General features: G+C 43.8%; 1 protein-coding gene across 7 annotated transcripts in view; it reads left to right on the top strand.

Annotated features, from left to right (window-relative positions):
- Nucleotides 1-14,506, top strand: part of BANP (BTG3 associated nuclear protein) — a 164,772-nt gene that overhangs the window by 73,288 nt on the left and 76,978 nt on the right. The window lies entirely within an intron of this gene.

The following is a 14,506-nucleotide window of genomic DNA, read 5'->3' as shown; positions in this document are numbered from 1 at the left end:
CCTGATTAGCATTAGATAGGATCCCCTCTACCCCTCTTTTTAGAGAAGTAATATGTATTCATTGTTTTTTAAAAAGTGATAAAATCTAAAAATGATGAAGGAACTGAAAATAACTTGAAAAATTCCATGTCCAGAGATCTCTAAATCTTCTGGGTTTTTTTCTACATATGTTAACATACACACTGATTTATGATTTATTTATTTATTTATTTATTTATTTATTTATTTTTTCCATTTTTCTGAAGCTGGAAACAGGGAGAGACAGTCAGACAGACTCCCGCATGCGCCCGACCGGGATACACCCGGCACGCCCACCAGGGGCGACGCTCTGCCCACCAGGGGGCAATGCTCTGCCCATCCTGGGCGTCGCCATGTTGCGACCAGAGCCACTCTAGCGCCTAAGGCAGAGGCCACAGAACCATGCCCAGGGCCCGGGCCATCTTTGCTCCAATGGAGCCTCGGCTGCGGGAGGGGAAGAGAGAGACAGAGAGGAAAGCGCGGCGGAGGGGTGGAGAAGCAAATGGGCGCTTCTCCTGTGTGCCCTGGCCGAGAATCGAACCCGGGTCGATTTATGATTTTATAACTTGCTTTTTTCCTTTGCATAGTAGAAAAGTTTCCACAGTAATACCAATTTACATAATCATTTTCAGACAGTTTCACTTATTTCATCCAGTTCTGGAGGCTTTCTAGTGATGGACATTTGTAACTTTTATAACAGGTGGTATAACCAATAGTTGCTCATTGACTTGTACAGTGGGTTTGTCCTTGTCTGTCTGGTGAGGCCTAACATAGACTCCCAGAGAGGTGTGCACGTTTAATTCGGATCCAAGCCACCAGCTGTTTCTCCTCTTCCACTGAGATTTAGAGAGAACTGTGTGGCATGGCCATTAGCCTTTAAGTGAACCCGTATCACCCACACTGGTGTTTCTGTTCCTCTTTCCTCTTTCCTCCCAAGATGTGAAGTGCACTCTCCCCAGCCCTTGGTGTGTGCGGCTGGTCTGGGGTGCCTTTCAGAAGATTCCTGCCACCTGGCGCCTTTGTCAGGCCTTTGGGGGCTAGCTTAATGCTTCCCACACAGGACTTACCACATCATGGAGAGAAAGGAGAGCACTTAGAAGAATTTAGTGTTGTTACTGAGTTCAAAAGTCTGTAATTTGTTTCATCATATGAACTAGTGAGGTTTTTCTGTTTCTACATCTGAATCATTGATTTTTCCTAAAAACACAAGGTAGATTTTCCTAGTTAGATTTGTTACCATATCTGAAACATTGAAAACAGTGTTTTTCTCAAAATTTCTCCGATGTAAATGGCTAGGAGTGGGTTGGCAGAGTAAGAGGGAGAGAAGAGAACTAGGGGCAACCTTTTTTTAAAAATAAGCTTTAATTTACATACCCTAAAATTCACTATTTTAAATCATACACTTAGGTTTTTAGTGTATGCACAAAGTTATTCAACCATCACTCCTCTCTAACTCCAGAATATTGTCATCACTCTGAAAAGGAACCCTGTAGGAGTCTCTCTTAATTCTCCCTCTTCCCAGCCCCTGGCAACCACTAATCTACTTTCTGTCTCTATGCATTTACCTATTATGGACATATACTGGTAAATGGAATCATAGAGGCCTGGCCTGTGGTGGTGCAGTGAATAAAGCATAGACCTGGAATGCTGAGGTCGCCGGTTCGAAACCCTGGACTTGCCTAGTCAAGGCACATATGGGAGTTGATGCTTCCTGCTCCTCCCTGCCTTCTCTCTCTTTCTCTCCTCTCTTTCTAAAAATGAATAAAATCTAAAAAATACAACAATTAATGGAACCATATAATGTCATCCATGTTGTAGCAAGCATCTGCATACATCAGTCCTTTTTGTGGGTGAATGATATTCTGTGTCTGGATAGACAGCATTTTGTTGATCCATTCATCTGTTGTCAGGCATTTGGTTGTTTTCACTTTTTGATAGTTACACATAGTGCTGCTGTGAACTTTGGTACACAGGATTTTTTTTTAAAGATATTTAAATTTATTCCTTATAGAGAGGAAAGAGAGAGAGAGAGAGAGAGAGAGAGAAGGGGGAGGAGCAGGAAGCATCAACTCTCATATGTGCCTTGACCAGGCAAGCCCAGGGTTTTGAACCGGCGACCTCAGTGTTTCCAGGTGGACGCTTTATCCACTGCGCCACCACAGGTCAAGCCACAAGATTTTTTGTGACTGTATGTTTTCACTTTTCTTTTTTTTTTATTTTTATTTTTTTATTTTTTAATTTTTTTGTATTTTTCTGAAGCTGGAAACGGGGAGAGACAGTCAGACAGACTCCCGCATGTGCCCAACCGGGATCCACCCGGCACGCCCACCAGGGGCGAGGCTCTGCCCACCAGGGGGCGATGCTCTGCCCCTCCAGGGCGTCGCTCTGTCGCAACCAGAGCCACTCTAGTGCCTGGGGCAGAGGCCAAGGAGCCATCCCCAGCGCCCGGACCATCCCTGCTCCAATGGAGCCTTGGCTGCGGGAGGGGAAGAGAGAGACAGAGAGGAAGGAGGGGGTGGGGGTGGAGAAGCAAATGGACGCTTCCCCTATGTGCCCTGGCCGGGAATCGAACCCGGGTCCCCCGCACACCAGGCCGACGCTCTACCACTGAGCCAACCGGCCAGGGCTTGTTTTCACTTTTCTTGTGTTGATTGGGTGTGAAATTGCTGGGTCAGGGAAATTTCAATTTACACGTTAAATTTGAGTAAAAGAGGGATGCTCCTGATTTTATACTCATGGATACAAAATGAAATCACATTTGCAACAATTGCAGAGAAAACTAACTGTTCTTATTCTTTTTTCCATGTGGATTTTGGGTAAATACCAAATCTGGCTATCCACTTTAGGCCAAACATTTGTTTGGTTTAAATTACATCAGCTAAGGAACATAACATGATAATTCCGGTAGAGTCTAGGATTATAAAAGCAAAAAAATTTAATCTTTTAAATTTATGTTTCTTAATGCAATATGGTTAATGTGAAATGTATTTCAGTGAGGGGAAACAATGGACTGAAACTAAAATGGACATATAAAAAGGAGATGAGAGGCATCAATTCATAGTTGTCACTTTTAGTTGTTTATTGATTGCTTCTCATATGTGCCTTGACGAGGCAGAGGGTGGGGATATGGCTCAAGCTGAGCTAATGACCTCTTGCTCAAGCCAGCAACCTTAGACTTTAAGCCAGTGACCTTGGGCTCAAGCCAGCGACCTTTGGGCTCAAGCCAGTGACCATGGGATCGTGTAGATCAGGGGTCCCCAAACTACGGCCCGCTGGCCGCATGCGGCCCCCTGAGGCCATTTATCCAGCTCCTGCTGCACTTCCGGAAGGGGCACCTCTTTCATTGGTGATCAGTGAGAGGAGCATAGTTCCCATTGAAATACTGGTCAGTTTGTTGATTTAAATTTACTTGTTCTTTATTTTAAATATTGTATTTGTTCCCGTTTTATTTTTTTACTTTAAAATAAGTTATGTGCAGTGTGCATAGGGATTTGTTCATAGTTTTTTTTATAGTCCAGCCCTCCAATGGTCTGAGGGACAGTGAACTGGCCCCCTGTGTAAAAAGTTTGGGGACCCCTGATGTAGATGATCCCACACTCAAGCTGGCTAACAGTCGCTCAAGTCGGATGAGGCCATGCTTAAGCCTTGGGGTTTTGAACCTGGGACTTTAGCATCCCAGGTTGATGCTTTATCTATCACGCCACCACCTGTAAGTCGGGCTTATTAGAATTATTAATATCTGTGAGAAAAATAATGGATTTTTTTGTATCTGAGTGTAAGTTCTTTAAATATGAGGTGATAACACTTTGTGTAAAACATTTTTCTTTAGCAAAGCCTTTGAACAAAGTTTTATGACCACATTTAAAACTGATTGTTTCAATCAAATGTTACTTCTCTTTTTCTTGAGAAAGAGGGATGGAGAGAGAGAGACCGTAAGGGGAGAGAGAAAGAGGAGAGAGATGAGAAGCATCAACTTCATTGCTTCACTTTAGTTGTTATTTGATTGTTTCTCATAAGTGCCTTGGCGTCAGGTCGGGTGGCTCAAGCCTGGCCAGTGGCCCCTTGCTCAAGTCAGTGACCTTTGGGCTCAATCCAGTGATTTGATGAGCCCACACTCAAGCTTGCGACCTCAGGATTTCAAACCTGGGACCTCAGAGTTCGGGATTGACTTTATATGTACATGCCAGCACTGGTCAACCCATCTAACACTACATTGATGTACCACATAGGTTGTTAGAATTGGGGAAAATTAGAGAAATTTTTCTAATTTTAAATTTTACTTTGAAGAAGAGGTTATAATTCAAGACCATTCTGTTTTACCATTCCATTAGGAGAAAACATTTCATGATAAATATGTTTCACTGACACTGTCCTTGGAATGTTTTCCCAGCAGTTTCAATGTTACAAGAACTTGGATTGAACAGTCTTCGTTGGCACAGTGGTTTGGGGAAGATGGTAGAGATGGATGGATGGAGTCATCTTTAAGTCACTGCTGCGTGTAATGGTGGAAAAAAGCTAATCCATTAATGTCTCTTGTGTCAGATTCACTATTGACCTTTAGTGGAATCATCTGTTAAATATTTCTGGGAGACTTATGAATGCAGTGGAAATTGGATTAGCTGTTTCCCACCGTGTCCTCCCCCAAGACTAGAACAACTGGCTCAACTGGAGAGAATGTCAAGTCAGCTAGTATCTATTAGAGAAACATTGTTAATATGCAAAGTGCTAAAGGGCCTTAGGCTTGTCTTTAGATTGAGTCATTTTAGTTCCTGATAAGAACCAGAGCTATAACAAAGCAGATTGTTCTTATCTTTTTATAAGAATATTTAGGTGCCTGAAGTTTTCAAGAACCATAGGTATCAAAATGGTTACTTCTGAAGAGTTCCAGAGGGTTTGCATGAATTGACATGCTGTTTTGTATCAAATTTGGAGTTACCTTATTATACTGCAGAGATACTCGATTATTTTATTCCAATATTTTGCTTAGGCAGTTCCATCTGTCATGGCATGAACTCCATTAGAATAAGAAAAGAGTGCTAATTGTTAAGAGCAGTAAACAGTGAACCTATTTCTCAGCCTTGCTCCTGTCTTTCCTTGGAGGATTTGGTCTTAGTGTACTTCTGTTTGTGTTAAGAAGTGGAAAGTGTGTTGGGTTTAATCCTTCAAAGATTAACCTGATTAATTGAGTTAGAAAAACAAGTGAGCAAAAATGGACCAAAAATGGGATCTGTTGATTATTGAAGAGATTTAGTTAGATTTTTAATGAAGAGTTTAAATTCCTGCTGTTTATGCATTTGATAATTATTAGAAAACTTGACTAGGCCTGTGTATAAAATGTTGGGTATTTAATTTCAGTGGGAAGGGCTGTACTTCAGGTATAATTGAATTCATATCAGAGATTGGCCTTATGAAGATTCCAAAGCCCGGTTATCTGACTTACATGGTAGAGATCTGTATGTGCTCAGTGGGGTGGGAGATATATTCTAGGAGGGACAGATCATCTGTGAGTAGTGGTCACTCACAGTGCTGGAAAGCCAAGACATGTTCTCCGGGATGTTCGTGCTCCCGGGTGCCACAATAGAAGATGAATCCAACTTGTTGTGTTGGTCTTGGCAGGTTGCTCAGTGGCTAGAGCATTGGCCCAATATCCTGGGTTCAATTCCTAGTTAGGGCACACAGGAGAAGCAACCATCCGCTTTTCTTCCCCTCCTTCTCTCCCTTCTCTCCCTCTTCCCCTCCTGCAGCCAGTGGCTCAGTTGGTTTGTTCGAGTGTCAGCCCCAGACGGGTTGCTGGGTGGATCCTGGTTGAGGTGCATGCGGGAGTCTGTTTCACTATCTCCACTCCTCTCACTTAAAAACAAACAAACAAACAAACAAACAAACAAAATCAAAAAACAAATTGCTGTGTTCACAAAACATCAGCCATACATGCACAAAGAGGGAAATTTAGCCAAAAACATTTCATGAGAATTTATTTCTATAATTTATTTTATATAAACGTTTTGCATCATTTTTTTGTGTGTCAACATTAAAACACATTTTATTAGCTATCATAAATTGGCTGCTGCTCTGGCCAGTTGGGTCAGTGGTAGAGCATTAACTTGACATGTGGATGTCCCAGGTTGAATTCCTGGTCAGGGTACATAGGAGAAGTGACCATCTACTTATCCACTACCACTCCCCCTTCTCTCCCTCTTTCTCTCTTCCTCTTCTGCAGCCATAGTTCAATTGATTCAAGTGCATCAGCCCTGAGCCCTGAGGATGGCTCTGTGGAGCCTCTGCCTCCGGTGCTAAAAATAGCTCAGTTGTGAACATGGCCCCAGATGGGCAGAGCATCAGCCCCAGATAGGGGTTGCCAGGTAGATCCCGGTTGGGGCACATGTGAGAGTCTGTGTCTCTATCTACCCTTCTCTCACTTGGAAAAAGAAGAAAAAAAAGTTGGCTGCTAAGAATAGGATTACGGACAGGTTAATAACCAGAATAAAATCAAGTTATAAAGAAGAACTAGTGTAAGAATGTCAGTGGATGTTTGAGCACGACCATACAGTGAGTGCTGTGCTTATTCTAGATCAGAGAAAAGGAGCGGAAAGGGTGGTCTAGAACAGTGTCTGGGAGGGTGATCTCTTTTCACTGTCTCACTGATGCTGAGTTTCAAGGTAGACAGCAGGTGATACAGATTAAGGACATTCTGTCTGTGCCCGTGGTTCTCCTTTGTGCCAAGGGTGCCCTTCAACACTTGTGTTAGTCATGGTTGAGCTCACGGCAGCATTCGTGCTCAGCAGGCAAGAGTTCACAGGGAAAGAAGCCCATGTGACCCCGCTCACAGTTGAGGATTTGACCTCCCAGCCTGGGGTGTCCCGTCCTGGGCAGGTGGCCTTGGCTCGTCGGTGGTGTGGTCATGCTGTTTCTGTGTACTCATAGCAGTGGGGAAAAAGTTGACTCCAGTACCAAAAGCCGTTTGTTTTTTCCCTTTTCTTATGTCATTATCCCATATGTAACTCAACCCTCTTGAATTCCAGTTTAAAAACCCCAAATTATCAATCTGTGTACAACTCAAAGATGTCACATCACTCCTCAATAAGCATGCATGTTTGGGTACAAAGTTAACTCTGCCTGAAACCAGGTGGGGCTGTCAGTTTTATGGGCTGGTTGGAGGAGTAGAGTTACTGACACTCACTTGGAGGTGTCACACGTGAGTGCAGTTTACAGCCAGAATGTAAACACCTTAACTTATAAGGGGTCAGAAATTGGTGCCAGATTGTAAGTACAAAGTGATCCAGTGCTGGGAGGACTAGCTCGATAGAATGCACCTTGAAAGACATCTTTCAGCTTATTCTTGGCCTGTCCCTCCCCAGCCTGCAGGATACCCTGGTCCTTACCTCTGGCACCTTATCCGTCACTTTTAAAAGCCTCAGCCCTTCTACCCAGGCTTGTCCTTTCACCCCAGAATTAATGATATTTGCTCCAGACATTGTCTGGTGTAGGAGAGGGATGTGGTGGAGGTGATGTTATAGTACATTGAGACATTTGAAGTGTGAGTTGAGCACCTTGGAGGGAGGGTCAGGGAGAAATATGTGAACACTGAGTTTTGGGAGCAGCTCAAGCATGGCTTGAGCTCTAGGGTTTTAAAACCTTTTCAGTGACCTTAAGCTGGGAAAGGGCAGTCCAACGATTGGTTTAAATGTAGATTTAATACTCTTTTGGTAATAACTCATAAATACTTTGTACTCCATGTATTATTGTTTGACCGAACACATTTCCTAAAATAGCTTCTGTGACTCTGACCAGCCTCTCAGCCTCCCAAGGCATGATGGACAGCGAGCTCCTGCAGCTTTAGAGCTGCGGGTGCATCAGGGCAAAGGCTTAGAGGCCTCTCTTGTAAGTGTTTCTAATTGTTTCTTTTTAAATGTACAGAAGCATTTTTGTTTTCCGTGCTGCATGACATTACCACCAATCTAATAGCACTGTGTATTGTCTCTTAGCTCTGGAGAGCATAGTCTTCACTCAGAAGCTCACAGGCCTAAGTCGAGGTGTCGGCCATGCTGGGCTTGTATCTGGAGGTGCTAGGGAAGATCTGCTTCCAACCTCATTTAGGGTGTTGTCAGGACTGGGCTCTTATACCTATAGGACCAAAGTCCTTATTTTCTTGTTGGCTTTTGGCCAATGGCTGTGCTCAAGTTCTTGCCCTGTGGCCCCTCCGTTCTACAGTAGAGTCCTTCTCTCGTGTTAAGTCCCCATGACCCTCTAACACCTCTGTTGTTCCCCTCTGCTGCCAGCAGAGAAAACTGCTTTTACAGGGCCCACATGATTAGGTCAAACCCTCCTGGAGATTCTCCCCCACCCTAAGGCCAACTAATTAGTGGCTTTAATAAAGGCTCTTGTGGAACCCTTTTTGTCCCATGACATAATCACAAGCAGAGGTCATTGGCCATCTTGGTTCTGCCCACCACAGACACTGCGCATGCTGGCTGTAGTTTTGGTACTGTGTTGTGTGCTGGATTCCGAATATGTAGACAAGACTTCTGGAGCAGGTTTCTCAGTCTCCTATCCATGAAATATCTGAATGTTGGAGAGGTCAGAAAAAATGAAATATCATACTGATCTGTGTCTTTTCAGATGGCACATGCCATCTTGCAATATTAGATAACCTGTCCCTTAACTACTCCCCTCACTCCTGATCAATGACATTGACTGCTCTCCTGAGGAAATTTTGGAGTGAGTCAGGCCCTAACTCTCTCCACCCCTTTGCCTCATGGATGTGGCAGAGACTTTGAGATCTTTTACAGAAATGTTTCAGGGAAGGAAGTGATCATAATTATGATTCTGATATAATTTCTAGTGAAGAAATGTAATAGCAGAAGAATTGTGCAAATAATTTAAACTGCATCTCATCACCAGAAGCAGAAGCACAGAAGATGGGCAGAGAGAGGCTGGGACAGGACATGAATCTTTGAGACAGGATGTACTGAGGCTATAATTTAGGTCTTCCTTTTTCTCTGTTCAGGTGGTCGTTAGCCATCAGGCCCTTAGGGTGCCAATTACAGAGGACTTGGGTCCATGACTGGAGCATGGTTGCTACACGTGCTCTTAGCCAAAAGGCTGAGATGCAGTTGGAGCATGGTTGGATAATCTTTTCATTTTAAGAAATGTTTGAGGCCCTGGCTGGTTTGCTCAGTGGGTAGAGCATCGACCTGACATGCAGACATCCTGGATTTGATTCCTGGTCAGGGCACACATGAGAAATGACCATCTGCTTCTCTCCCCCTCCCTTCCCCTCTTCTCTCCCTCAGCCAGTGGCTTAATTGGTTCGGATGTTGGCCCCAGGCGCTGAGGATAGCTCCATTGATTCAAACATTGGCCCCTGATCTGGGTTACCGGGTAGATCCTGATTGGGGCACATGGGGGAGTCTGTCTCTTTATCTCCCCTCCTCTCACTTAAAAAAAGAAAAGAAAGAAAGAAAGAAATGTTTGAGCATTATTGGTAAAATCTCTATAATAGAATTGTTGATAAAATATCCCACTCAAAAAACCAAAGCAAAAATAGCCCATACCAGTAAAGAATTTTAAAAGAAAATGGTAAAATATATCATTTCTAAATTGAAATGTCTATAATTTGTAGTTTAGGGAATGCCAATTTTACAGATTTCAAAAATTCTCAAATTGTGTTTCATATGATTATAAAATTCTGATTTCATAGAAAGGATGACCTATGGGAAGGCCAACAGGTCTTCATGATTGTCCTCTCCTCATGTAGCCATTCATGTGGTTCAGGACACACCATGCCTTTCCCTTTCTTTTTTTTTTTTTTTTTTGTATTTTTCTGAAGCTGGAAACCAGGAGAGACAGTCAGACAGACTCCCGCATGCGCCCGACCGGGATCCACCCGGCATGCCCACCAGGGGCGATGCTCTGCCCCTCCGGGGCGTCGCTCTGTCGTGACCAGAGCCATTCTAGCGCCTGGGGCAGAGGCCAAGGAGCCATCCCCAGCGCCTGGGCCATCTTTGCTCCAATGGAGCCTCGGCTGCGGGAGGGGAAGAGAGAGACAGAGAGGAAAGAGAGGGAGAGGGGTGGAGAAGCAGATGGGCGCTTCTCCTGTGTGCCCTGGCCAGGAATCGAACCTGGGACTGCTGCACGCCAGGCCGACGCTCTACCACTGAGCTGACCGGCCAGGGCTTTCCCTTTCTTTTTAATCATTCTGGCCCCCTCCTCTATGCCAGGTATTCCACAGATACATGGTTGGGTTGAAGATCTTTTTGCAGCATCTGTATGTGGCCAGAGTTGACATGTTGTGAAAAGTATAGCTTTATTTTTTACATAACTAAAAATAGCTCCCGGTATCCTGGAATACCCCAACACGTGATTCTTTTATGGGACAGATAATTGTAAATAGTACAACAATAATACGTTTCATGGATTACACATAGGATTTTTACTCTCCACCTCAGGTGGAAGAATTAATTATTTTCAGTTACATTGAATCCATGTCCTGGCTCTGGAAACAGAGCCATGATGTATATGTATACAGTAATATAGCCTGAAGAGGTTCAGGACACTTGCCTGAGATTGCCTATTCAGTGAATTCTATGTGGATTTATTCTGCATTACCATCCATATATGGAACTGTTATTTTATGCAATATGTTACTTTTGAAATTTATAAACAGTTGGGGCAGACTTTTGCAAAAGCCAAATAAAAATTAGTTTTGATACAGATGGAAAATGCAACTGACACCAGCTCATGACCATGCATCTGTTTTCTGAAGACTTGTGTGGAGATGGTGGGAGCTGACCTTGAGGAACTAGATTGACATGAAGTTTGTTGTGTTGTGGAACTGACAGCATGACCTGAGTCGTTGAACCACCCTGAAGCATGTAGTGAATCATACATATTGCTGTCTTTTAGTTTGTTTGTTACCCTTTCTGTAGAGACCTATAGGTCATTAGTTACCTCTCATGGCTACTAAGAACTGAATACATAGTCTTAGTAATAACTAATGAACCAGCTGCGACAGACAGCTCTCAGCAAGGATGTGAGGGCATCTGGAAGCGGAGGCAGCATAATGGGAATCTGCAGGTATGTCCAAGCAGCATGTTTGTGGGAAGTGGGTGGGTACTTGCTTCCTCGCCTTTTCCTTATCAGAGCTGCTCACACTGGGATGCCACGATTCTTGAGATGTTTTGTGTGGCTGGTTGGACACCACTGGCAAAACCATGTCATCTTTGGAAAGAGTCGAGGGGCAGGTTATGTTTGGTTGTTGCAAGATGGCATTTTAGACTGCCTAGCCTTGCATGTTATAAGGTCACTCACCCTCAAGATGTGTGCAGTACTGCTATCCACAGGTGTGGGATTTGCTGTTTGCTTTGGAAGAGTGAGGATACATGATATGGAGTCAGCTTAACTGTCTACATTTGCCTAGCAGAGAGCCTCTGATCTGTAATAATGCATGTGACATCCTGGTACATAGGAGGTACTGAATAAATATTGTCTTGTTTTTGTCCCCCCACAATCCACTCTTATCCTTGTAACAGAGATTTGTTCAAGTCTAGGCCCTGGGGGTAGCGGAGTGACTGGGAATCAAGAATGACCGGTACTGTCGGCAGAATGTGCACCATGTTTTCGGAGTACATGTATGTGGATATGTATGTTGACAGGTGGGGAAGGAAGCGTAATAGCAGCTGGTTGTGTTTCTTGGTTTTAAACTTGACCACGAGAATGTGGTCCTCCTTTTCATCTCAATACTTTCTTCTGTTCATTTCATTTTCCTGGCACTAACATTGGCATCTCAAAACAAATATGTGTATTCTGAATTGTTTTAATGGTAAGAAAATTCAAGTTACTGCTGAAGGGTTTTCATTGTAATAGGTTTTTTAGAAGTGCTAGTTAATTTCATTGAAGATTTAAATGATTAGAATAGAAAGCAAGTTTATTTTTCTTATATTCTGACTGGTAGTTTTCAAATAAAGCTACTAGAATCTTTCTATTGTTTCAGATGCCAAAACTGGACCAAAGCAATTTTAGTAAAATAAATATATCCTTTCTGAATTGTCAAAAGGCGAATTTCTCAAATTTCTCAAATATTTATGTGGGCAGGTAATCTGTCTTGTTTTCCATTTGAAACTCTGGGGAGGAGCAGGGATCCAGACTGAGCTCTGGCTCCGAGTCGGAGGTGAGTTAGGGCTGAGTATTTGCAGGGAGGCAGAGCTTGCACCCAGCATGGCTTGGGTGAGAAAGGTGCACCCAGTTACCCTGGTGAGCCTCTCTTCTTGCCAGGGAGCTTGGAGGTGCTGCCTGTTGCCCCAGAGCCCTGGCGCTCTCTTCCCTCTGGGGTGGCTCCCTGTTGCCATGGCAATGATTTTTCACCTCTGTGTTGGTCAGAGTTGCTGCAGGGTATATTTCTTGACTACTTAGTTTAGACTTCGTGCTTGAGAGATGACGGCCCAACTGTAATTCATGGGGCACATAAGTGAAGTTAAGAATGCGTAGATTAAAAATAGGTTATGAAGTACCTTCTAAAATCTTGAGATACTCGATTGAAATAGTTTCAGGATAATTTCCTATATTACCAGAGAAAAATACCAGAGTAAGCCACTATTTTTTGGAGTGATAAGAAAGGGAATATAAGGAAAGTTAATTTTTAGACTACGGTAATTTACTTTTTGTGGGGAGGGAATAATATCCCCTGAAATAATAACTACTGTAGGAGTTTAAAATGACATTACTTATCCTCCAGAATATTCTGGTTACATTTCCAGAAGTCCATCTATTTAGTACTGTGGACTGGCTTGTCCGTAAGTAGGTGTCAGCAGGGAGTAGGGTCGTTGTGGGACATTGAAGCTGACTTCCTTATGGCAGGCCCAGTGAGGAAGCAGCCCTCCCCCAATCGTGTTTGCCATGTCCCACGTAGGACAGTCGCTTCCCCGCGGAGACGGCAGTGCTGTACTTTCACAGCATGCCCTTTACAACACTGTTAGAACAGGTCAGTCTGAACCCGGAGTAATTTCTGATTAATCAGTCTTACTGATGATTTTTCTTTACATTAAAGGAAGCCTAACTTTCATTTGTAAATATTTTGTTAATTTAATATCTTGCTTGCCTTCAAAAGAATTAAGTTGAATAGATGAAGTAATTTTTTCATTCTTTCTCTGGAATCAGTTTGAAAATATCTGCCATTGCCTGACCTGTGGTGGCGCAGTGGGTAAAGTGTCGACCTGGAAATGTTGAGGTCGCCGGTTCGAAACCCTGGGCTTGCCTGGTCAAGGCACATATGGGAGTTGATGCTTCCAGCTCCTCCCCCCTTCTCTCTCTCTCTCTCTCTCTCTCTCTCTCTCTCTCTCCTCTCTCTCTCTCCTCTCTCTCTCTCTCTCTCCTCTCTAAAATGAATTAAAAAAAATTAAAAAAAAAAAAAGAAAATATCTGCCATTACACGTGTGTTTCCTGGAAAGTCACAATGCTGGCCTATGGCCATGTTTTCTTGATTGGTTCTGGAACTATGAGACTTCAGTTGGTGACATTTGGAAGAAGGATGGCTTTTTATCCTGCTTGTCACTGGTTCGGCACCAGGGCAAAGTACAGGGTTTGGATAAGGTGAAGTGCTCCTACCACAGGTGTGAGTGTCAGAAGCCCCCAATACCTCCGCCCCCAACCCCAGCCCATGATTTGGGATGCTGGGCAGGGCCTGTACACCATGTTGCCTTGGGAGACCTCATGGTGCAGAGGGCACAGCTTTGGTGGCAGGAGAGGATAGGGTATGGAGGGCAGCCTGATAGGAAGCTGGTTCTTGGGGCTGGAGTAAGAAGTAAGGTTCATAGCAAGTTTACAGAGACCTTAAGTTGTCATCCCTTCTTGACTGAAGGGCCGCCCTGCCGGCATTCTCAGTAGCACTTTGACGAGATGTTGACTTGCTGTTTGGAAAACAACACTGAGCTCTCATTCAGTGTTTACACTGCTTTAAAAATGTTATGTGAACATGTGGAGCATGCTAATAAGTAGAGTTCACTTTACTTGTTATTCCTGAGAAAGGCCCCTCAGTTTCCGCAGTGTTGATGTTTGGGCCGTGGCCCCAGCCCACTGTCCCTGCCCTGGTCCATGTGCAGTGTCAGTGTCAGTCAGCGAGGCAGGGTAGTGTTTCAGGATGCTGCTTTCCTTTGTGCAGGCTCAAATGGGATCCTCCTGGTCACACATTTAAGTTCAAAGATGCATGGTATCACTAAACACCACCTTCTGTATGACTGTATTCACAGTCACTTAGTATCAGTGCTTGAATGTGGGAAAGTTTACACATCATAGATCTTGTTCTGAGATTTAATGCCCATGTGCCGTGGGTCCTTTCTGGACTGCTTTGTAGCCCCAGAAGTAGCCATTTGTTGCCCAGTTTCTCATCCATTCATTCTCAGCACAAATTATGTCTTTCCCTGGTCAGTCCTCTCTACTCACCTCTTTGCCCAGTTCTTCCTGCTGTGTCCACACTGGCCCTATTTCATTCCCAGAG

The sequence above is a fragment of the Saccopteryx leptura genome, chromosome 9, assembly GCF_036850995.1.
Source record: "Saccopteryx leptura isolate mSacLep1 chromosome 9, mSacLep1_pri_phased_curated, whole genome shotgun sequence".
NCBI classification, from domain to species: Eukaryota; Metazoa; Chordata; class Mammalia; order Chiroptera; family Emballonuridae; genus Saccopteryx; species Saccopteryx leptura.
This window is presented reverse-complemented; position numbering and strand designations above follow the sequence as displayed.